At 38.7% G+C, this 24,654-nt stretch overlaps 1 long non-coding RNA gene across 1 annotated transcript; it reads left to right on the top strand.

Moving 5' to 3' along the window:
* Nucleotides 1-1,169: 1,169 nt before the first annotated feature.
* LOC118239050 lies at nucleotides 1,170-23,241 on the top strand. The gene is made up of 3 exons (XR_004770462.1): nucleotides 1,170-2,029; nucleotides 22,226-22,390; nucleotides 23,120-23,241. It is a non-coding gene; the product is annotated as an uncharacterized LOC118239050 (long non-coding RNA).
* The last annotated feature ends 1,413 nt before the right edge of the window (nucleotides 23,242-24,654 follow it).

The raw sequence follows: 24,654 nt of genomic DNA on the forward strand, positions 1-24,654 counted from the left end.
GTAGGATTCCTTGTATCACCAGAAATAAAAACTGAACTAACAAAGAATTATCAGAAGTGTCACCACGGAGCAGTTCCTCTAATAAAGCCTGGCATTCAAAGATTGGGGACTGGCATGGCAAATGCACATGCAGGAGTGTTTAGACGGCTCCTCCTTATCCAAAAATTCCCAATCCAAGTTAAAACAGAGAAGGAGTGTGGGAGGCCATTTTGGAAAAAGAAATAGATTTACAATGCGTCCATTGAGATCTTGACTGATACATCCCCCAAGAAATACAATCAGGCACAGGAATTGTACCCGCCACTTACATTTTTAAAGGAGTAGCCAAAGAAGAGGACATTACTGTAGCCCACTTGTCCTCCTGACTGAAGCATAAAAGAGGAATACCACATCTGGTTGCCTAGGTGAGAATTCTGCAAGTAACCAGGAGAAAAAAGACTGCAGGGAAGTCAGAGCTCGAGGAACAGCCACATGAAGCATCATCCCCTCCAGCACTCAGTGTGCATGTGATTGCCATTGCAGTATTAAAGCACAGAGGAAAGAAACCTGTCTCTCCTAGCCAGAATACTCAGGACAAGAGCCGGGACAGATAATGTGTGGACAGAGACTCCAAGGAAAAGAAGGTTCAGATAGGAGGTTGCCTAGTTCTGTGTATGAATCCACAGAGGCTCTGACAAGCTCTTCAGTAATATATTCATAGGACGACCCAGACAAGAAGACTCAGAGAATTTAGCTGGAATTTGAATGAGCCCCGAAGAACACACCAACAGACCTTATGGAGTTAGCTTAGCCAGGTTGATTGCTAAAAAGGAAACTAATATTTTCCAGAGGACCATAGTAAGACTTGGAACCTGCATATAACATTCATGCAGTCCAGGATGCAATCCAAAACGACTGGACATAAAAAGCAGCAGAAAACGAGATTAAATCTCAAGAGGAAAGGGAAATCACAAGCCTGAGGGTGCCTGGGCCTTAGCTTAGACGTACAGCGCAAGTCTCTCAAGTGGCTGTTATAACTGAGCTCTTCTGTAAGATAAAGGAAACAGCTTGAATAGAACAAAAGGTAGACATTCTCTGAAAAGAAATGGAACGTACAAAAAGAATGCAATAAAAACATAACAAATAATATATATATATATATATATATATATATATATATATATATCCTGAAATGTTTTTAACTCCTAAAGTCAGCCAAGTGGCTTGAGAGTTAAGAATCAATGCCCATCCATCAGTATGCACAGCTAAGGCAATCAAGACAGCTTGGTATGATCCATTCCACAAATGAACGGAACAGTAGAGAGATGCAAGAAATGAAGCTGATCGATTACTTCATAACAAAAGAGGGGAAAAAACTAAAGGAGTAAGGGGAGACTTTTGAAGAAATGGTTCTGGGTAAGATGGACACTGGACATCCAAATAGCTGAGAGTAACAAACCATAACTTACCTTTCTCATTGGCGATATTTAAAGGACATGGATGGTCTAAACTTTGAGTCCAAAATGATGAATATTGTATAAGAAAACATAGGGATGAATTCACTTTCTTGAAGTGCTCAAGGATTTATAATTATTATACTGAAATAATTATACTGAAAATAATTATACTGAAAATGTGAAATAGTTAAGAAAAAATGATAAATTGGGCTGCACTGAAACTAAGATATTTCACCACACAAAAGAACCAGAGCTGAGCAAAATTATTACACAGGCTTGGTTAAATCTGAGATCTGCTGTGCTGAGTGACATAAGCCAGGCTTGCAGGTTATATATGACTACTTACAGGACATTCATGGGAGCAAATCTGCACTCTTGGAAAATGTGGTAACCATTGCCCAGGGTTAAGAGTATAAAGTGACAGTATGCGAGAGGGACTGGTTTTGTTTTGCTTAAATATGATAGTAGTTTCTAGCATCTACCATCTATCTCACTATATGTTCCTACACACCTGTCTAGATAGATATGTCAGTGGAGCGGGGGCCATTGCCTCCTGTAGCCTGAGGAATGGTCGCTTCAAAAACCTCACTCAGGTAAGACAAGATCCTGGACAATGCTGCAGAAAGAACTTCAGAGTGAAGCAAAGGTACCAAGCTTAAACCAGATTCAAAGACAAAACAATTTTAAAAATTTAAGTAAAGTTTCAAAAGCAGGAAAAACATGAGCTGATTTTCTTATTTCTCTTAATGAATTCCATTTAGTTTTGTAATGGAATTTTAAGCTAGTCATATGAGGAGTGTTGGGATGCACAGGCATGAGAGAGGAGGGCCAACGTAATTCAATTTAAGGCTCTCCAATATTCTGGTCCTAAATAAACACAGTCTATTTGTTGAATTTGATACTCTTGTTTGATATATCCCTTGGTGAAGGAACTACTGTCTCTACAGGAAATCTTGATGTTGCAGTTTCTGACCAGGAAACATAGCCAGATTATAGAAGGAACAGCTTCTTTCCGGTCTGCATGCCCTTAGTTTCTCATCTCTTTTTTTAACCTTGCCTCAAATGTATAGAAATATAGCATCATACAACAGAATATATATATATATATATATGCAATATACATATATATAATGCACTAGCATTCATATATATATATGTTTGTATGTATGTATGTATGCATGTATGTATGTATACATGTTAAGGCTATTAAGCTGTACTCTAAGAAACAAGTTATGGTTACTATGTTATAATCACAGAATAAAAACACCACCCTGAATGTTTATCTAAGTAAATAACCTAACACATTTCTATTAACTCTGATATTACATTCTTTTCCTATGCTCAAATAGATGTTGGAAGGCAGAAATTTTTAATTAATTTTCAATATGAGAGGTAAAAGTCGAATCTTAACTTTTTAGAGTTATTTCACATGAATGAGTGTTTTGCTGCATGCATGTATGTAGGTATGTATGTATGTATGCATGTGCACTGCATGTGTTCCTGAGGCTGTAAGCAGTCATGAGGGTGCTGGGAACCTAACCTGGGTCCTCTGCAGGGGCAAGTGCTCTTAGCTGCTAAGCTTCTTTGATGTGTATTTGTGTAATAGATGTCATCTCTTGGTATTCATATTTTCTGATTTGCTGTGTTTTCTTGTTTGTTCAGAGAAAGAGGGGTGTGGGAGAGTGGGTGTGTTGCAACTAACATGAGGGAAGTTCTCTAGTTAACTGCTTCATTGTATCCTGTAGGGGAAGCTGTAGCCACGACTAGTTAGGGGCTGGCTACAGGTGTGTCTGACCACGCCTTCGAGGGCGTGGTCAGGGCGACATAGAGTGAGAGTTTCAGGTGGCTGGGTTTCACTTTCAGTTTCACTGTTGAGCTTGCTGTACAGACTGCTGCTGCCGGCTGGCTAGGTCACTCTGAAAGTAAAGCTTTTCCCTATTAAATATCCTTATACTTCTACTAGGCTCCGTATTGGTAATTTCCCACTTTAGTATCCCTTGTTTCTTTTTCTTACCTCTTAAAAATAATTATTCGTATAGGCTTCTCATAAAATAATGAGTAACTTAAGCTAACAGGATTGTAAGAAATGTTAATGGAGTGGTGGAAGCTGAAATTACCAACAACATGCTTTAAAAGAAATATTGAGAATTGAAAGAAAACTTATGCAAGATGATACCAGCAGCCCTCTTGGTGCTGACGTATTTGCTACATCTCAGACACCAGACCGACTTACTGGTGACTATTGAACCAGTCTTGGAGACTGAGACACGCATGACCCTGAGAAGTGTAGGAGCACCCATGTCTAGGCCAAGGCATGTACTACAGTGCTGCCTTTAGAAGATGTGGATAGCCAAGTGTGTTAAACTTGTCAACTTGAGGTGACTCAGTGAGTTTTTAATGGATCAGGGTAATTGAGATGGGAAGACTCATTCTAAATGTGGGCATACCATTACATTGAATGGGGGTACCAGATGAACAAAGGGTGAGGGCAGGCTGAGCACTAGCATTCAGTTCTGCTTGGTTCCTGTGCATACTGTGTGTCAGCTGCCTCATACTGTGGGGTACTCTCAATGGTTTATCTAGCACCATGTCTGTAACACGGTGTTTAAAGCATTCATTGTGAGAAAGAATAAAAACAACCACCCCCTCCTGCTTATTCATTCACCACTGTTCTTTGTTGGTCCCCTCGAGATGACCTTAAAACATTACTTTTTAAAGCTGAGATGGTGTCTCGCTTCTCCAAAGGCTGTGGATCTTATTTACCGAACTAGTTGTGCTGTTCTGTCTTGCTTTTTTGATATGTGTGTGAACAGGGATGTATCAGGCAGATACTGGTAGAAGAGACATCATAGCAACCACTGTGAACTTCAGAATAAATACCACCCAAACTGCCAGGTATGACTAGTAAGGTGATTGGACACAAACACAAATCCTAAATAAACTTAAAAAATTAATTCTCGACAACAGATATAGCCACATTCAACCACAGAAACAACAAAATGAAATAAAGCATACCTTTTCAACTAACGCAACAAAACATTAAGAAAGCATGCTTTTGTCTTTAAAATTCTGCATAATAATATGATTAAATACACACCCTCTTTGTACCCATGTAAATTAGAATAACTAAATGTTTGGGGAACAGTTTCAAGTTAAATAGTTACTCAGGGAAGTGAGCTACTTGTAGTTTGTATAAACAAGTTATTTAGACATAATGTTTATTTCCAAGTAGTAAAATGATGATATAAAATTCTTGGGAGCTGAATTCTGCAACCCTCTATAATGTTTGCCATTTTAGAGTGTATTACTTTTCCTCTCCTGTAAACATTTTTAATGAAGAATTTAAATGCATGCAACCATATGTCTCTTTTCCAAGCAGCAACAACTCAAAGGAAACTAATTCCCCAGTGATCAGTTAGTTTATGTGTTAAGTAAAATAATAACCTGAGAAAGATACACATTAGAACACTTAGTGGTAATGTAGCCATTACCATATTTCATTTAAATAGAAGCCCTGGACTATTTACACAATATGCTGTTCAAAAAGACTAATTACATATTTTTACTAGAAAATTAACTTCAGATATTATATCCACATCCAGACATTAAATTCATAAGATGACCTACAAAGGAAATTGTATAAAGCAGTAACAGAGAAGACCATGGGACAGCCTCATGCAAGCCTCTGCAATTACAGAGGGTTCTAAGAACCTGGCGACTGTGAGGGGTTGGTTTGTGTCTCCACAGGGAGAGAAAAACACATCTGTTGTTGTTATTTTGAAATAGCTCTGACTCTGTAGCCCAGGCTGTCCTGAAACTCACTGTGTTCTGGGATAGCTCCCCAACAGTCTTCTTGCCTCTGCTCTCCCAGTTTGCTAGGGCTGCAGGTATGAGCCACACTCCTGGCTTTACACACAGACTAAGCACAAGTAGATCCTTTGATTCCCTCATTGAATATGTCACAAAGCAGGACTGAAATTGAAAATTATTACAGACATTTTCTGCTATGGAAATTTTGGTAAATATAAGACAACTTTAGTATGGGCTTTCTTGATTTACATATGATCTCGATATCAGTAGCCACAGGGAGAAAATCCTGTAGGATCACAAGCATTTGAGCATTCTCCCTTCTATGCTAGCATATCTACTGGTATTCTCATAGTTCAGGTCTCAGGTCTCATTCAGGCAGCCATGTTGATGAGACTTCACAGGTGTGGCCTTTCTGCCATTCTAGGAGACAAAATCTCACATCAAACTTCGTGTTTCTCTGGCTCTTAAAACCTTTCCACCACCTCTTCTGAAATGACCCTTGAGCTTGAGGAATATCTGACAACAATTAAAAAGAGGCTATGGATTGGGGAAAGCAAGAAGAAGGTGAACATGAGAATGGTTAGAAAGAGGAAAATAAATGAAAAAGAATGATGTCATTATAATTGAAAAAATCAAAAGACAATTGAGTAGCAGGTTGCTTTCTGTTGATGATTTTTAATTTAGGTGGTATGTCTAAAGGCTTTCTAAAAAACCTTCAGGTATCTTCACATGCTAATGTTTTTTTATGTATATATATATATATATATATATATATATATATCTGTTCTAAGGGGCTAAAGTCAATTTTTTTCTTAGTTATTGAGTCCATATCTGTATCTCAGAAGTAACTCAAATTAAAACAAAAAGCTGTTTCTATCTTATTTTGCTGAATGTGCCTCCTCATAATACTCAATTATAATCAATTTAAATCCTTCAGCCATGGAGATTATACTGTTAATGCTCTAAGTACTGAAATATGGCATGCCTTTGATTTAATAACATTTCTCAATTATGATGATGTTCTTATTGAAATTTACTCTTTGTGCAATATTATTGATCTACTCAGAACTTGTCTTTATAGTCCTCCAATTATTCTATCATTACAAAATTGGATAATGTTATATGATTTTCAAGCCAGATTCCTACTGTCATGTATAATCATTGTACTGGAAGTAATCTCTTTTTAAACACACTAATGGTGAACAGTCTCCCCTGACCCTGTAGTCAGATTTCCCTTTGGCATAGCACACCTATGCATAAAATAGCATGAAGCCTTTAAAGTTGAGATTGGTGAGTCTTTCTGGGGCTGAGACTCTGGAAGATGGATTAAAGCAAGGCTTGTAAACAGAATGAGACAAGATCACTAGAGTGCACCAGTAATTCAAACAGACCGTTATACTATTTGGAAAAATCAATGCCATTACTTATCTCAACTGAAGGGTTTTAAAAGCTCATTGCTAATGAATAAACAGCAAATTGAAAATGAGTAGCTATACAATGAGTATATAATAAATAACTGAATTTTTTGTAAGTAATCATGAGCAATTTAGGGTGTAGTTTCATCATCACCAACTATTTTCTTTCAGAATAAATGTTGTAATTTATGCCACAGATCAGAGTAATGAGAGATGATAAAAAACTTTTTTTTGTTTTAGTGTAATAATCCCACCTCTCTGTTCATTTTGTACTTTGATGGTAAATTGTGTTGTTATAATCTAAAAACATACTAATCTATAACCAGTCAGCAAAAAAATAATTTTATTGCACACATACTTTTCTTTAGTTTGAAAATGTGAGGTCTTTACAGTGTGGAAAAGAGTGTAAACAAAAGAGAAACAGTCACATATCAAATAAAGAAATCTACATCATAGTACAGCCACTGCTGGTGTGTGACCAGAATGTCAGGTCACCAAGCGAAGCATCTAGGGAAGGTGGCACTCCTTGGCTTATGTTAAAGAAAGCAGTTCAATTAATCCTTGATAGGAGAAATATTGGGGAGCAAAAAAATTGCCCAAATGGTGTAAGGAGAGCAGAGCACGGAAGCTGCTCAGAGAGGCTTCATCAACACGGGTGGTGTACGGAATAGCTCAAGTGTGTTCACCAAAATCTGTGGGAGAGTTTGCTACTACAATGAACCTCAGACAAGCTAACTCCGTGGAAAACAACAAGGTTTGTTTCACTTGTAATTCTGGAGATTTCTCAAGGGTGTAGCATTGGCTTCTGTCCAGCTCAGCTCTAGTGTGAAAACGGAGCAGATTTCCAGGCAGGAAGCCAGCAAGAAGACAAAGTTTCTGAAGTATCTTGATCAGAAGGAAGCCATCAGACTATTCATGAGATTCTACACCAGTGGTTCTCAACTTGTGGCTCACGACCTCTTGGGTAGCTGAATAACCTTTCCACAGGGTCACCTAAGACTCTTGGAAAACACGGAGATTTATATTATGATTCATATCAGCAAAATTACAGCTATAAAGTAGCAACAAAAATCATGTTATGGTTGGGGGTCACCACAACATGAGGAACTGTATGAAAGGGTCACAGCACTAGGAAGGCTGAGAACCACTGCTCTGTTACCTGCCCCTAAGAGATCTCACTACTTACTAATACCAGTACCCCAAAAACCAAGCTTCCAGTACAAGGAACTGGGGAACAAACAATGTCTGAGTCACAACACAGCACAGAGTTGAACTTTAGCCAAAGATGATATAAAAGGTAGCTTGAAAATTAGTAATTGTACACACAGATAAGCATATGTGTTATGAGAAATACGTAGGAAACAAAGAAATTCATAGCTACTGGATTCAACTGTAGTCTTAGCAAATTAAATAAAACTGTTATTGAGAGATAAAGAGAGACCAGAAACCTCTAATACAAAAAAAAATGTTTTTACTTCTATTACTCCAAATAGTGAATCCACAGAGGTTCACTAGTGCAATGTATTTATTTTTATTTATTTATTTTTATTTTTTCTTTGTGTCTTTCTGCATCTCCCTGTCCCTTCATATCCACCCTCTGCCCTTGCAACTCCCCTGCCCCATACACACACATGACAGATGAGTAGCTGGGACAGCTCCCCCATGCTCACAGCTTCAGGTCTGGCTCACCCACACCTCCCCCAATGAGTTGGCTCTACTGTGTTGCCCTGGCAAAGTTCAGCACCTGCTCTCCCAAATGCTTGCTGTAGCTGGTGAGGGGCAAGAGCAGCTCTCCTGCTCTTATGGCTTCAGGGACAGCTCTGCCACCACCTGCCCCAGGTGTTGATGGGTGGAGGGGGTGTTCTACCCTGCCTTATATATAACCTTCCGAATTTTGTTTGATAACGTATGTGAGCATCCCTGTTTGCCTTTCTTTCCCATCATGCCTTTCTCTTACTGCCTGGCTACATGGATTGAGTCGAGGGAACTTACAGAGATAAAGTAGCCAGGCTATATGGAGTTGTTCCTACCCAGACTCTCTCCTTTACAGTTAGACTTTTTGAAAGTTTGGATTTTATTTGTTAAAAGAAAAAAAAAAGCATTTCACCCTCTTGAATGTCACTTGAGTTTACCATGAAGTTATAGGTTAGCAATTGTCATGTTTTTATGTACTGGACATCTTGTTACATTGGTTGCTACATTGGTTCTGTTAGAGAAATCCTCTCTCAGTCTGAGACAAGGTCTCTGGCGTGCAGCTAACTGGGTTTTGCCTCTCAATTCTGATAGTAACCTCGTTATTGAAGCCATCACAAACCTTTTTTTGTAATTTTTTTATTAGTTCAAATTAGGAACAAGCTTGCTTCACATGTCAATCCCTTCTCCCTCTCCCTCCCCTCCCCCATCCTCCTCCCAATCCCCACCCCACCCACCCTCCACTCCCCAGGCAGAGTAGGGCCCTTGATGGGGTCTCCCCAAAGTCCACCACATCATCCTGGGCTGGGCCTAGGCCCTCCCCCATGTGTCCAGGCTGAGAGTGTATCCCTTCATGTGCGATGGAAGCCATCACAAACTTTAAAAGAAATATTTACCTGGTTCTTATCCCCAACCCTTTCTATGTACTACCACTTTCTCAAATCTGTCTGGTATTCTCTAATGTACTCTTTAACTGTCTAATCTATCAACCTATTCATATGACCTTATAACTCAATAATGTATTTCTCATTTCTACAAGTGCCATGTTTATTTTTACTTCTCTTTATCATAACATCTAATAGATTTTCATGTTTTAATTCCAGATAACTTGCTCAGTAGCTCCATATGCAAAACTATTGGTGGTTTACTCTATTTCTTATATCTTCTGATTCCTGTTTTTCTATGCATCCCATTGGTTTGGATTTTTAAATACACAGTCACTGAAAGATCATAGCATTCCATTAAATCTGAGGTTGATTTTATATTGTCCTGAAAGGTTTCATCTTTGATTCCATTCAGTGTCAGGTTACTTTACCAAGCAATGGTCTTTCCTATGTGAGTGTCTAAGGCTGAGATTCTATAAATACATGCACAGCACAAATAAGAATTTCCAACTTGATAAGGTGGCAGGTTTGTGGCTGTCTCAGGGAAGAATGCCTTCTCCAAAAGACTGGAAAAAGGAACAGTGTCCCTTGTGCTGGTAGGAAGGCTTTTTTAAAGTGGACAGTTTGTTTTAAGGTTTCAGATTCTTGTGTGGTCTATTAATTGCAGGTACTATCTCGTTAACAGCAAGCAGGGTTAAATGACAAACCAAAAACCCATAGCTAATAAGCTCCCAGAAAACCATTGCTATGAAGAAACCTAAGTGTGGTTTTGCAAATCTTCTGATTTCTCTAAAAGAATTACTAAGATACATTATTATGAAAGATATTTGACTTCACAAACTGTAAAATGCTTATAAAATGTCGCAAATCAACCTCTATTTATATCATGGGTCTAGCCCCTCCTGTAGACCAAGACCATGTAAATTTGGAAGTAACACCTACTCAGCAGATGCCGGTGAGCACTAAGACATCTCACACAGTGACCCTCTGAAAGGGACTCCTATCTGTGCATAGAGAAACACACAATGTTAGTAATACTTAGATTTAAAGGTAATTGAAAAACATCACTTGAAAATGTTGGGGTACTATGCAAACATGAAAGGAATTGTATTAATTCATTATATTGATTCAGTAAACTGTAAACCTTTCCAGAATGGTCTTCCTTTTGCTGTACCCCCACCCCAACCAATACATAACATACAACTGATCAAAAAAAAATTGAAGCTGGTATATGATATGTTTTCTTATTCTTTTGTTCCCTCTCCAACAACTCCCCAATTCCACCATTTAAGTAAACAGAAAATAAAATAAATAAAATCCATTTCATAAGTAAACAGAAAATAAACTAAATAAAATACATTTTGTCTCAACTTGAACCCTTATAAATTATTTGTAACTCTATGAATGTGAACACATGGCAAGCTTCAAGGTTGTTACCCAGGCATGCAAAATATTTACATAAATGGACTTTTGATGTAGTTGTAAATTATATGAATTGCTGAAAAGAAAGGTGCTGCGTAAATAAAATAATAATGATAGTGGAATGTCTATTATTAACCATAAAATAGAAAATGAAGTAATTTGTGTATACTTAACACCTAAGGAAATTCTTTTACAAAAAAAATTAAGCAACAAATAAAATATGCTTATGTGCTGGGATGGACAGCTGGATTTATGCCACTCTTGCAATGTCTCCATTGCAAGCCATATGGCTCTTGATCATTAATATAATTTTTAAAGAAAATCTCACTTGAGAACAAGTCTGGAATATGATAAATAAACAAAGGCTTATCATATCATTGTCCCACTTTCTCATCTTATGTGTTATTATTGAATTTACATCAATAATGGGCTTATTCTCAACACCACCTCCAAATCCAATTTGACAGCCACTTTTCTTATTTAATTTAGCAGACAGAGCTGTTAAGTTTGTTTTTACTAAGGAAGCTGCCTGAGGACAAGGCCAGTTAATCATAAGCACTAGCAAGCAGGAGCTATGTTTGTTTGTTTGTTGGTTGGTTGGTTTCCCATGCTGAAGAGTAAACTCAGAGTCTTGCACATGCTAGTCTACTCTCCTGCAGCTGAGCTACATCCAAGCCCTCAGCAATAATTTCTCCAAAACTAGATTTAATTTACTCTAATTATGCTGTGTATTTCCATACAATAGTTAAATCTTAAAAGCCCCACTATCTATATATAAAATACCTTGTCTTCAAAGTTTATATATTTCTGTTTTCAATTCTGAGGTAATAAATTTTAAAATAAAGACATTTGGTTTCTTCAGAAACAGCTGCTAGCCTCTCACAAAGGATGTAGTCTGAGAAAGTTCTTAAGTCATTCAGAGAGAACCTGTAGGTAACAGAATGCCCTTGCAAACCACTGAATGAATTCCACCCCTAATAGAGTACTTTCTCATTTCTAATAGAATCATGACCAGAGGAAACACACCTTTCTTGCCACCCCACTGTGACAAAAGCATTTTGAATAAATATAAAGTAACATAATGATAATGATAAAAATGATAATCTAAAATTCACAGACTTCTTTAGTTATATGAAATATTATAGACATAAAATTTCTGTTTCAGTTCATTCTAATCACATAATTTTGCCTCCTACACAGCAAAACCTCTAGACATTTTAAGGGCCAGCAATTTTTGTCTTCCTTATTCACCAAATAACTATGAACTTCTCAAAAAGAAGACGCCTTCGGCAACATACAAAAGAAATCCAGTCTGTTGCATATTTTGAAAGAAATTTCAACATGATTTAAGTCTTCAGCCTTCTAAATGTCACCTTGAGCAAGGCATTTGACCTAACACTTCAGAAGTGGACTTAGTCAGGGTCAGCCTCGGGGGTCCTCATCAACTCATGAGAGTTAAGTGTAGTTACAAAATCTTAAATCTCTCTCATCTCAAATTTGAGTGTATACTGTTTTCAACCTGTAAAAGCTGTCATTCCAGCCAAGTCTGCCATGATAGGAAAAGGGAAATTAAAATAACACCTCATGGTGTGCTTGTCAGCCCACCCAATTAGAACTGATTCCCCCTGGATAACCTTCCTTGGGCTGAGCAATTGGCTTTGAATTAGATGAATCCATCTACCTCAGCCTGCCTTTCTTCAGCAAAATGACGGCCACTACCTTCCCACTTAAGCATGGTTGACTCTAAGTGAGTAACAGGGCACTTCAGAACAGCACCCCATGAAACTCAACCCCCCTTATTGGAACCATTACAGTAAAAATTAATAATAAAAAATGGAGGGACTATGGGAAGTCTTTTCAATGTTTTGATCCCATGAGAAATTTCTTCAAAAGAAAATAAAACAGAAATTTAAGAATTTTTGTTCATAATGTTTTATCCCAGTTAAAATGCATGCTATGCTACATCTATGTTTGCTTTATTCTCATGTCTTTATTTACTTACAGTCCTTTAAAATGTGTCTCAATTAGTATGAAGCATTGAACAAGTTCCATAAGCTGCGTCCTGTCTCTTCTTATACTGAAGATTGGGAGCCAATCCCAGGGGCTCTATGAAGTGTGCCAGGAAGACTTTAGTTTGAGATGGGAGACATTATGTGCCATCGAGTTGTTGTATGATGCACAGTGGCATAAAATGCTTGGCTGTGATACAGTCAATACTCCTGCCACATGTCAACCAAAACTGTCAGCAAAGCAACACAAAATGTCATTTACAGTTTATTGAATTTAGTGTTTGTAGTTTTTAATATATTGAATCTGTAAATGTACTTGGATTTTACATTTGTCTGAGCTATTAGCATATAGTACTTTATCCATTCTATGTTGGAACATGTATAACAGGTTTTTTCTTAATTAAGTACATGTAGATATCCCTATAAGGGTCTGCAAAGGAGTTTCAAAGAGAAAGAAAATAATAAGCAAGTTTTAAACTGAGCCATATCAAATAAAAGAAATACTTTTTGTTACTGTAAAAATAAACTCAGTGCTCAAGGAATTAAAACAGAGTAAGCCACTAACTGTCTCCTGCATATTCATGAATCTCAATTAAGAAAAACTATCAGGGCCTGAGCCTGCCGGCTTGGGGTAGACACACCCAGGCAGGGAGGAGCTCCCTGCTCCCTGAATCTGGTAGCACCCAACTCTTCCATCTCTTTCCGCCAACCGACCCAAGAACTAGGTGAGTGAGTCTCTGCCCTTACCCAACTCCTGCCCAAAACATCACTCACCCCGACCACCCGCGCCTGCCTCCCCCCCCCCTTTGCCTGCCGGCTTGGGGTAGACACACCCAGGCAGGGAGGAGCTCCCTGCTCCCTGAATCTGCTAGCACCCCACTCTTACATCTCTTTCTGCCAACCGATCCACAACTAATGAGGAGACTACCAGGAGAGGCAAGAGCATCCAGAGTTTCAGACATTGAATTCCTGGCCCCTACACACCACAAGAGGAGATAGAGAGACCCCACCTGCTCCCACTAAAAGAAGATATGGGAAGAAGACAGAATAAGATTTCACTCAACAACAGAAAGACCAATATGACACCACCAGAATCTAGGGACTCCACTCCAGCAAGATCTGAAAAGCCCAACACAGAGCATGAAGATGAGATGGACCTCAAAAATTATCTCTGCAAGATGATAGAGACCTTTAAAGAGGAAACAAGAAAATCCCTTAAAGAAATAGAAGAAAAAGCAACCAAAAAATTACACGAAATGGAGGAAAAGACAAACCAAAAAATTCAAGAAATAAACAAATCTCTTAAAGAATCTAAAGAAACCCCCCCAAAAAAACCATCCAAACAAGTGAAGGAAGTTCTTGAAACAGTTCAAAGCATGAAAGCTGAAATAGACACAATAAAGAAAACACAGAATGAGGCGATGCTGGAAATGGAAAGGCTGGATAAACAATCAGGAACTAAAGATGTGAGTATAACCAATAGAATTCAAGAGATGGAAGAGAGAATCTCAGCTATTAAAGACTCGCTAGAGGATATACATTCATCAACCAAAGAAAACCTCAAGTCCAACAAATCCCTAACACAAAATATCCAGGAAATATGGGACCGTAAAAAGACCAAACCTAAGAATAATAGGTGTAGAAGAAGGTGAAGAAACACTGCTCAAAGGTAACAGAAAACATATTCAACAAAATCATAGAAGAAAACTTCCCCAACCTACAGAAAGATATGCCTATGAAAGCACAAGAAGCTTACAGGACACCAAACAGACTGGACCACAAAAAGAAGTCCCCCAGACATATAATAATCAAAACGCCAAATCTACATAATAAAGAAAAATATTAAGAGCAGCAAAAGAAAAAGGCCAAGTAACATATAAAGGCAAACCAATCAGAATCACACCCAACTTCTCAATGGAAACTCGAAAAGCCAGAAGATGTTGGATAGATACCCTACAAGCACTAAGGGAGCATGGATGTCAACCCAGACTACTGTACCCAGCAAAACTTTCAATCATATAGATGGAAAAAACAAGATATTCCATGACAAAAACAGATTTAAACAATACATATCCACAAATCCAGCACTACAGAAGGTTCTGGAAGGAAAACTCCAACCCAATGAACAAAACTACACTCACAAAAACACAGGGAATAGATAAGCTAATTTTACCGAACACAAAAAGAAACAGGAGGGCAAAATCCACACACAATGACACCACCAACAAAAAATCCAAAACAAACAAGAACCAACGAACAATGGACATTAGTATTCCTAAATGCCAATGGTCTTAACTTACCCATAAAAAGATATAGGCTAACAGAATGGATACAAAGACAGAATCCATCCTTCTGCTGTTTACAAGAAACACACCTCATCTTCAAAGACAGGCGATACCTCAGAGTAAAAGGATGGGAAAAGATTTTCCAATCAAATGGGCTCAAGAAACAAGCTGGTGTAGCAATCCTAATATCTAACAAATTAGACTTTAAACTAAAATCAATCAAAAGAGATGAAGAAGGGCATTTCATACTCATCACAGGAAAAGTCCATCAAGATGAAGTCTCAATCCTGAACATCTATGCCCCAAATACGAAAGCACCCACATTTGTAAAAGAAACATTACTAAAGCTCAAACCACACACACTTATAGGAGACTTCAACAACCCCCTTACACCACTAAACAGGCCCACCAGACAGAAACTTAACAAAGAAACGAAGGATCTGACTGAAGTTATGACCCAACTGGGTTTAACAGATATCTATAGAACATTCCATCCAAACACAAAAGAATATACCTTCTTCTCAGCACCACATGGAACCTTCTCAAAAATTGATCACATAGTTGGCAGCAAAGCAAACCTCCACAGTTACAAAAGAATTGAAATAACCCCCTGTATCTTATCAGATCACCATGCATTAAAGCTAGAATTCAACAGCAATATGAATTCCAGAAAACCTACATACTTGTGGAAAATAAATAACATCCAATTGCACCATTCCTGGGTTGAGGAAGAAATAAAACAAGAAATTAAAGGCTTCCTCGAATTTAATGAGAATGTAGACAGAACATACCCAAACTTATGGGACACTCTGAAAGCAGTGCTAAGAGGGAAGTTCATAGCACTAAGTGCCCACATGAAGAAATTGGAGGAAAGTCACATTAGAGAATTGACAGAACAACTGAAAGCTTTAGAGCAAAAAGAAGGAAACTCACCAAGGAGGAGTAGACACCAGGAAATAATCAACCTGAGAGCCAAAATCAACAAAGTAGAAACTAGGAAAACATTACAAAGAATCAATGAAATAAAGAGTTGGTTCTTTGAGAAGATCAACAAGACAGACAAACCTCTATCCAAACTAACCAAAAGGCAGAGAGAGAGAGCATGATAATTAACAAAATCAGAAATGAAAAGGGGGATATATCAACGGACACTGAGGAAATCCAGAGAATCTTCAGGTCATACTTTGAAAACCTGTACTCCACAAAATTGGAAAATATAAAGGAAATGGACAGCTTTCTGGATAAATATCACCAAAATTAAACCAAGATCAGATAAACAGTTTAAATCGACCTATAATCCCTAATGAAATAGAAGCATTCCTCAAAAGCCTCCCAAACAAAAAAAGGCCCAGGGCCAGATGGCTTCACTGCAGAATTCTACCAGAAATTCAAACAAGAGCTAATTCCAGCACTCCCCAAACTGTTCCGCACAATAGAAGCAGAAGGAATATTACCAAACTCTTTCTACGAGGCTACAATCACTTTGATACCCAAGCCACACAAAGATATGACTAAGAAAGAGAACTACAGACTAATATCCCATATGAACATTGATGCTAAAATACTGAATAAAATATTGGCGAACTGAATCCAAGAACATATCAGAAAAATCATCCACCATGATCAAGTAGGCTTCATCCCAGGGATGCAAGGATGGTTCAACATATGAAAATCCATCAATGTAATCCACCATATAAACAAACTGAAAAAGAAAAACCACATGATCATCTCACTAGATGCTGAAAAAGCCTTTGATAAAATCCAACATCCCTTCATGATAAAGATCTTGGAGAGAACAGGAATAACAGGAACATATATAAACATGATAAACGCAATATACACCAAACCAATAGCCAACATCAAACGAAATGGAGAGAAACTCAAAGCATTTCCTCTAAAATCAGGAATAAGACAAGGCTGTCCACTCTTTCCATATCTCTTCAATATTGTACTTGAAATTCTTGCTAGAGCAATAAGACAAGAAAAGGGGATCAAAGGGATACAAATTGGAAAGGAAGAAGTCAAACTTTCACTATTTGCAGATGACATGATAGTCTAAATTAGTGACCCGAAAAAATTTACCAGGGAACTCCTATGGCTGATAAACATCTTCAGCAAGGTAGCAGGACACAAAATTAACTCAAAAAAATCAGTAGCCCTACTATATACAGATGATAAATCCAATGAGAAAGAAATCAGGGAAACATCACCTTTCACAATATCCACAAGCAACATAAAATATCTTGGGGTAACACTAACCAAAAAAGTGAAAGAACTGTACAATAAGAACTTTGAGACTTTAAAGAAAGAAATTAAAGAAGATACCAGAAAATGGAAAGATCTCCCATGCTCTTGGATAGGTAGAATTAACATAGTAAAAATGGCAATTTTGCCAAAAGCAATCTACAGATTCAATGCAATCCCCATCAAAATCCCAACACAGTTTTTCACAGACATTGAAAGAACAATACTCAACTTTATATAAAAAAATAAAAAACCCAGGATAGCCAAAGCAACTCTTTACAATCGGGGAGGCATTACCATCCCCGACTTCAAGCTCTACTATAGAGCCATAGTTCTGAAAACAGCTTGGTATTGGCACAAAAATAGACAGATAGACCAATGGAATCGAATTGAAAACCCTGATATTAACCCATGCACCTAGGAACATCTTATTTTTGACAAAGGTGCTAAATCTATACAATGGAAAAAAGATAGTATCATCAACAAATGGTGCTGGCACAATTGGATTTGAGCATGCAGAAAATTGCAGATAGATCTATACTTGTCACCACACACAAAACTTAAGTGCAAATGGATCAAAGATCTCAGCATAAATCCAGCCACACTGAATCTTCTAGAAGAGAAAGTGGGAATTACCCTTGAACAAATTGCCACAGGAGACTGCTTCCTGAACATTATGTCAGTAGCACAGACATTGAGGTCTGCAATTAATAAATGGGACCTCCTGAAACTGAGAAGCTTCTGCAAGGCACAGGAAACAGTCAGTAGGACAAAACAACCACCCACAGAATGGGAAAAGATCTTCACCGATCCCACATCTGACAGAGGACTGATTTCCAAAATATATACGGAGCTCAGGAAGCTAGCCACCAAAACACCAAACAATGAAATTAAAAAGTGGGGTGCAGGACTAAATAGAGAATTCTCAACAGAGGAATCTGAAATGGCTGAAAGACACTTAAGAAAGTGCTCAAAATCCTTGACCATCAGAGAAATGCAATTCAAAACAACTCTGAGATACCACCTCACACCTGTCAGAAGGGCTAAAATCAAAAATACCAATGACAATCTATGCTAGAGAGGATGTGTAGAAAAAGGAACACTCCTCCATTGCTGGTGGGAGTGAAAACTTGTAAGACCACTCTGGAAATCAGTATGGTGGTTGCTCAGAAAAATGGGAATCAGTATACCTCAAGATCCAGCCATTCCTCTCTTGGATATATACCCAAATAGTGCATGTTCATACAACAAGGACATATGTTCAACAATGTTCATAGCAGCATTGTTTGTAATAGCCAGAACCTGGAAGCAACCTAGATGCCCCTCAACTGAAGAATGGATTGAGAAAATGTGGTAAATTTATACAATGGAGTGCTACTCAGCAGAAAAAAGCAATGGAATCTTGAAATTTGCAGGCAAATGGATGGAACTAGAAGAAACCATCCTGAGTGAGGTAACCCAGTCACAAAAAGACAAACATGGTATGTACTCACTCATATATGAATTTTAGACATAGAGCAAAGGATTACCAGCCTATAATCCTCTTCACCAAGGAAACTAGGAAACATGAAGGACTCTAAGGGATAAATGGTCCCCAGGAATGGGAAGTGGCATGAACTCCTGAACTAATCGGAAGCATGAGGGTAGTGGGGAGGGATCTGCTACAATAAGAGCAAGAGTAGAGGAGAGGAGAGGAAATGGAGGGGCAGAAATATTGAGTTGAGGGAAGAATAGAGGAAAGAGAGCAGGATGAGAGATACCATATCAGAGGGAGCCACTATAGGTCTGAGAAGAGACCTGGAACCAGGGAAATCTCCAGAGACCTACAAGGATGACATGATCTGACAATCCAGGCAATGGTGAAGAGGATAACTTAAAAGCCCTTCCCCTAAAATAAGATTGATGACTTCTCTTTATGCCATCCTAGAGCCCACATTCAGTGGCTGAAGGAAGCAGAGACAGACATCCACAGATATACACTGAGCTGAAATCGGGAATTTAGTTGAAGAGAGGGAGGAAAGAAGAGCGAAGGGGTCTATACCAGGTTGGCGTAACCCACAGGAACAGTTGGCCTGAACAAGGGAGAGTACATCGACCCCAGATGCTGTCTGGGAGGCCAGTACAAGACTGATCCAGCCATGGATGTCAATGGATATCATGGATGTCAATAAAGAGGCCTCTGCACTCCAGGGAGCCTCTGGTGATGGATTAGTATTTTTCCCTGGTGCAAGAAGGGACTTTGAGAGTCCATCCCACGTGAAGGGTTACACTGTGGCCCTGAACACATGGGGAAGGGCCCAGGACCAGCACAGGAAGATTTGGTGGACTTTGCAGAGCCCCCGTTGAGGGCCCTATCCTGCCTGGGGAGTGGTGGGTGGATGGAGTGGGGGTAGGCTGGGGGTGGGGGAGGAGGGATGGGGTGAGGGGAGGGAGAGGGACAAGAGACTTACATGTGAAACAAGCTTGTTCCCTAACTAGAACTAATAAATAAATTAAAAAGAAAAAAGAGAAAAAGAAAAACTATCAGAAAATCCGTTCAATCCATGGTTATTTGTTTTATGGAAACCATACAGTTAAATTCCTCAGAACAACCATATTTACTTTGTGCATAATGAGGGCAAATATGAATTTTGCCTTTTCAGATACTGGTCACTACGAAAATCTATTATTTCACCTTCCTTATAAGCATATGATTCTAAGGCTAGGATTTCAATACCACATGCCTCCCCACATCCAGAAACTATGTCTAGTTCCCAGAAGAGAGTACCTGGCTTGGTTGCCATGTATCTAACTGCATTCTCCTCTACAGTTTTTACCTAGTAGTGGTTCTCTGTATGTTTGTATGAGGCTGCTCTTCTTCCTATGCATCAATCAGTTCAATAGGCAAGCCAAGTTCTGTATTTCTACTGTTTGAAAACAAAAATTCTGTCACTTAAAACCTCTCCAACTAACATTTTCCAAAGAACAAAACAAGAAAGCAAATGTGTCTTGATTTCACTTGTCCTTCGTCTCATCTCAAAATTAGTCTTAGAGAGTGACAGTGATACCTAGTTCATGGTCAGTTTGTATGTGCTTTCTGACCTGTCATCCCTCTGGATGACAGACCATGCTTTGACTTCAGGAGTAATACCTAAGTGGGATTTTAATAATTGATTAAGATGGGGAAGAGATTTGGGGTCACTAGGATACTCTAAGATAAGAAAGTGAATATTTCCTGAAAAAGTTGACTATGGGACATGTGAAGGTACACAAATTCAAATAATGACATTGAAAATTTCAGATACCCCACTGATGATAAAAATGTCAAAGATGTGGCAGGGAAAGATGGACCTTAATGTACATTTAATTTGAGTGAAACAGCTATGAAAAAAAATAAGATTTGAAAATCTTTACACCAGAAACTCAGAACTGACTCTTTCTTGTTTGTCTTATAGCAGACCACAGCTATTTATGAATATTTTCTGAACCAATACCTGAAGGCATTTGTTCTGTAATCCCTGGATGGCCTTTAAAAATCTTCTTCTGTCACAGTTTATGCGTCTTGCCATCGTCTGAAATAGTTTTTAGGCCTAACAGTCCTCTTTACTACTTCAGATTGCTGTACTATTCAGCGTGCATTAAGTCCTTGGGGGATTCTGTGTGAAAGGTCAGCTGTAATAGCTGGTTATTGCTCATTATTATTGAGTCTCCTTTGTTCCATACAATCCTGCCATACAGTTGGGGAACACTCCTCAAGGGATGAGTTTATCTCCGTGTACTTTTGCCATGGAAGCAGAATTCATTTGCAGCCATTACCTTCTTTTAATTCAGTCCCAGACAGGAAGACATCATTCTCTGGTCAGTGCCTTGAAATCATCACTTAAAAACCCATGCCTTGTAATGTGTGATGGTTATCTTTACCTGCAATCCCAAACTTACTATGACCCTCCCCCAAACAGACACCTCCAGCCTTACAATCTCTCCTAATTTTATTCTAACTACAAGTTAGAATGAGTATTCCTCTTCTATAAGACAAAATATTTTGACTGTGGTTTGAGAATTAATCATTGCCAGGTTTGAAAATTTAACCTGAACACTGTGGTAATATTTAAGTAAACACTCCCTCTTTTTAACTGGAAGTGATCTTGGTAAAGTTAATGCACCTGGTTTCTTTGTCTTTGAACAGAATAGTTTGTGCCGCCCCTGTGGTGATAATATTATTTTATTTTTTAAAAAGGGAGTAGCTTTGGAACACATACTGAATCATCCAAGGGGAATCTACAGTCTAGCTATCAAGTTGTTGCTGCTCTTCCCTACAAGGTCAAAGCATCCTTTGTAGGATAGGCTAAGTCCAACCTTGAGAGTAGATCACTGACATTGTCTTATAAACAGGAGTGTGTGTTAGGTGTGAAAGTGACTGACTCTTGGTTTAGGAAGCTACAACCTCTCCAGTTAGATTATAGGCCCTCTGAGGAAAGAAAGTCAGCTACAAAAACTATACAACTATAAAACTTGAAACTAGCTGGGTTTCTTTTCATTTGTTCGAAGGGCATTAAACAAAGAAAGGAAAAAAGAACTGTGAAAAAAGAAAGGTGAAAAACACCCATCAAATGCTAACAACAAGAAAATGTAGAAACCACAAAATCTTAACTTTGCTTCCTGATCAAAGTACTGATAAGTAGAGCAGTTGAGTCAGCTGAATTCCAAAGAGAGACAGAACATGCAGACTGTTGGTTTGTCACAAACTGGGAGAGGAAAGGATAATCGCCATGTGGGCTGATTGGTCACAGTCAGCTACAGTTGCCCTGACTGCTAAATGGAATGGGCTAATGTGTCAGTGTGAAAGAGTGGAGAGCTTCAGACAGTCAGTGCTTGTTTTGTTCACCTCAAGCACCTGGCTCCACTATCATGTACTTTGACAGAGTGCTGATGAGGGACAATGTCACAGAACTGGACTCTAGGATCAACACCCCAGGGCAGAACCATCCATGGTAACTAGTAGATGTTGTACAGAAATATTATGAGACCCTATCTCTGCATTCTCATCAGAGGTAAAATCCTGAGGTGACTAAGGAATGGAGAGCTAAGCCCATTATCTCTAAAGAGTGAAAAGGACCTGCTGTGATGGAAGCTGCCTTACTGAACACATTTCCATGCTGGGAGAAGGCAGAAAACCATGTTGCCCAAAGGATTCTACTCCGGAACTAAGCAGTGGTGAGTGGTCTGCTAACACCTGGGAAAGGCTAGAACATTTCCTTTTTTAGATTAACCCCCAAATAAAGGCAGAGCTTGACTGCCATAGTAAGAAGACCAAATAGTGTAAAAGCCAGAATCCATAGCTTAAGTCTAAGAGTCTAAGAGTACATCTGGACAAAAATAACAGAAGGCTTTCACCATACTCATTATGGGTCTGAAACTGATGAACAAGCAGCAATTATCTCCATAGGTAATAAGCCACCACATGAAGATAAATCTGTGCACATGCGAAAGAACAACTGACAGTTGGGAAAACAGTACAGACCTTTTTGTCTTCAGCAGCAGCAATGGTGGTCTAACACTAGAGAGATTAAAGCCTATGTACATTGAAAACACAGCCTAACCCCCAAACCAGTGACCCAACATAAGAGGTGTATTCTAGTATAATCAGTACTTGCTCATTTTTAGGTCTTTTATACATGATGTTTCCAGTTGAGTGAAAATTAAAAGAAATATAAAAATGAAAAAAATATAGTTAAGGGGTGATTAAATATATAAATGGAGCCAAAGTCAGATATGAACCAAATGTTAGCTCCCGCTGGGACTATAGAGGAATGGATGACTATGTTAAAAGCTACAGTAGAAAAGGTGGCACCATGCGTGAGCAAATGAGGAATTTTATCAGAGATGGATCTATTAGCTAGAATCAAGTGTAAATTCAGGGCTAATGATAAATTTATTTTTCAGAGTCACTGAACCTAATGGCAGATGGACATAAACCAGCTTCACAAAGAAAAGTGGAGAGGGAGAAAAACACAGCAAGCACCGAGCTGTCTGTCAGACTATATTAAAGGTACCTGGAGTCACAAGAGAAGATGAAAAAAAGAAAGGACAGAAGAAATAGTTGAAGAGACAAAAGCTACTAAAAGAGACTTATAAATATATTCAACCAAGGATCCAAAGAACTTGGAGTAAGATAAACGCCTAATAAAAGCAAAACAAAGTTAAAATAAGTCAAAACACACAGAGCATGGCAGGAAGACTTCAATGAATTGGAGATAAAGAGAAAACCTTGCAGCAGCCAGAGGAGAGGCATGTCACAAACAAAAGAAAATAGATGAGTAGAAGAATAAACTTCTTGTCAGAAACTATGAAAAGTGAAAGACAACGATGTGACATCTGTGAATCACTGAAAGCAAACAATTCTGTCAGTCCAGAAAATAATCTAACACAACCATCTCTCAAAAATCGAAAGTAAAGATGAACTTTTCAGACACATAATGTGAGCACCAGCGGCAGAGGATTTGTCCTCGAAGAAACATATGAGGGAATTCTTCACACTCACAGGACCAGACACAATGGATCAACAGAAAGAAATGAAAAGCCACAGACATGGAAAACCAAAGGCAGAGAGAGAGAGGGAGAGAAAGAGAGAGGGAAAGAGAGAGAGGGAGAGAGAGAGAGGGAGAGAGAGAGAGGGAGAGAGAGAAAGGGAGAGAGAGAGAGGAGAGAGAGAGAGAGGGAGAGAGAGAGAGAGGGAGAGAGAGAGATAGAGAGGGAGAGAGAGGGAGAGAGGGAGAGAGAGAGAGAGAGGGAGAATTTTCTAGTTATAAATTGGCAAGGAATAACTCCTGGAAGTCACCATGTTAACATTGTATTGTGAGATTTATAAGTGATGAGAGCTGTATGTGACAATAGCAAAAGCAGACCCAAGAACAGGCTTGGAAAGTCAGTTAGGAAGTCATAATGCTGACTCTGACACCCACACCCAGACACACACAATGGCCAGGGAAGGCAAATGCTGATGGGCAATGGTGAAAACTTCAGAGCCACCCATCAGAGCTATGAATTCAGTTAGGCAAAAGGAACTGACTTTTTAGTCATACACCTACAGCAAGACCCTTGAAAGAAGACACACAGCCAAGGCTAGCAAAACTGTAGCCCCTGAGATGCAGCTCTTCATGAACCAGCATGAAATCTTTCATCTTTTCCTGAAAGATGAAAGATTGCATGAAGCCATCATGGGAACCTCAGAGCTCTCAGCCATCAGGGCTGCTCTCAGTCACAGGAGGACAACAGTTATTGCGAGGAGATTTGATGCTTGACAGAGTAACAATGAGAAACTACAGCCTTTATCACATTTGTGGTTGGCTCCAGATGGCCAGCCAAATTCAGAAAACATACAGTAAAGAAAATGGGCCAATTCTTTTCTTTATGAAGCTTATACTAAAGAAGAGGAAATGTATAATAAACATGTAGATGCACGCAAATGTTCTGAAATT

Source organism: Cricetulus griseus, chromosome 6, assembly GCF_003668045.3.
Source record: "Cricetulus griseus strain 17A/GY chromosome 6, alternate assembly CriGri-PICRH-1.0, whole genome shotgun sequence".
Classification (NCBI taxonomy): domain Eukaryota; kingdom Metazoa; phylum Chordata; class Mammalia; order Rodentia; family Cricetidae; genus Cricetulus; species Cricetulus griseus.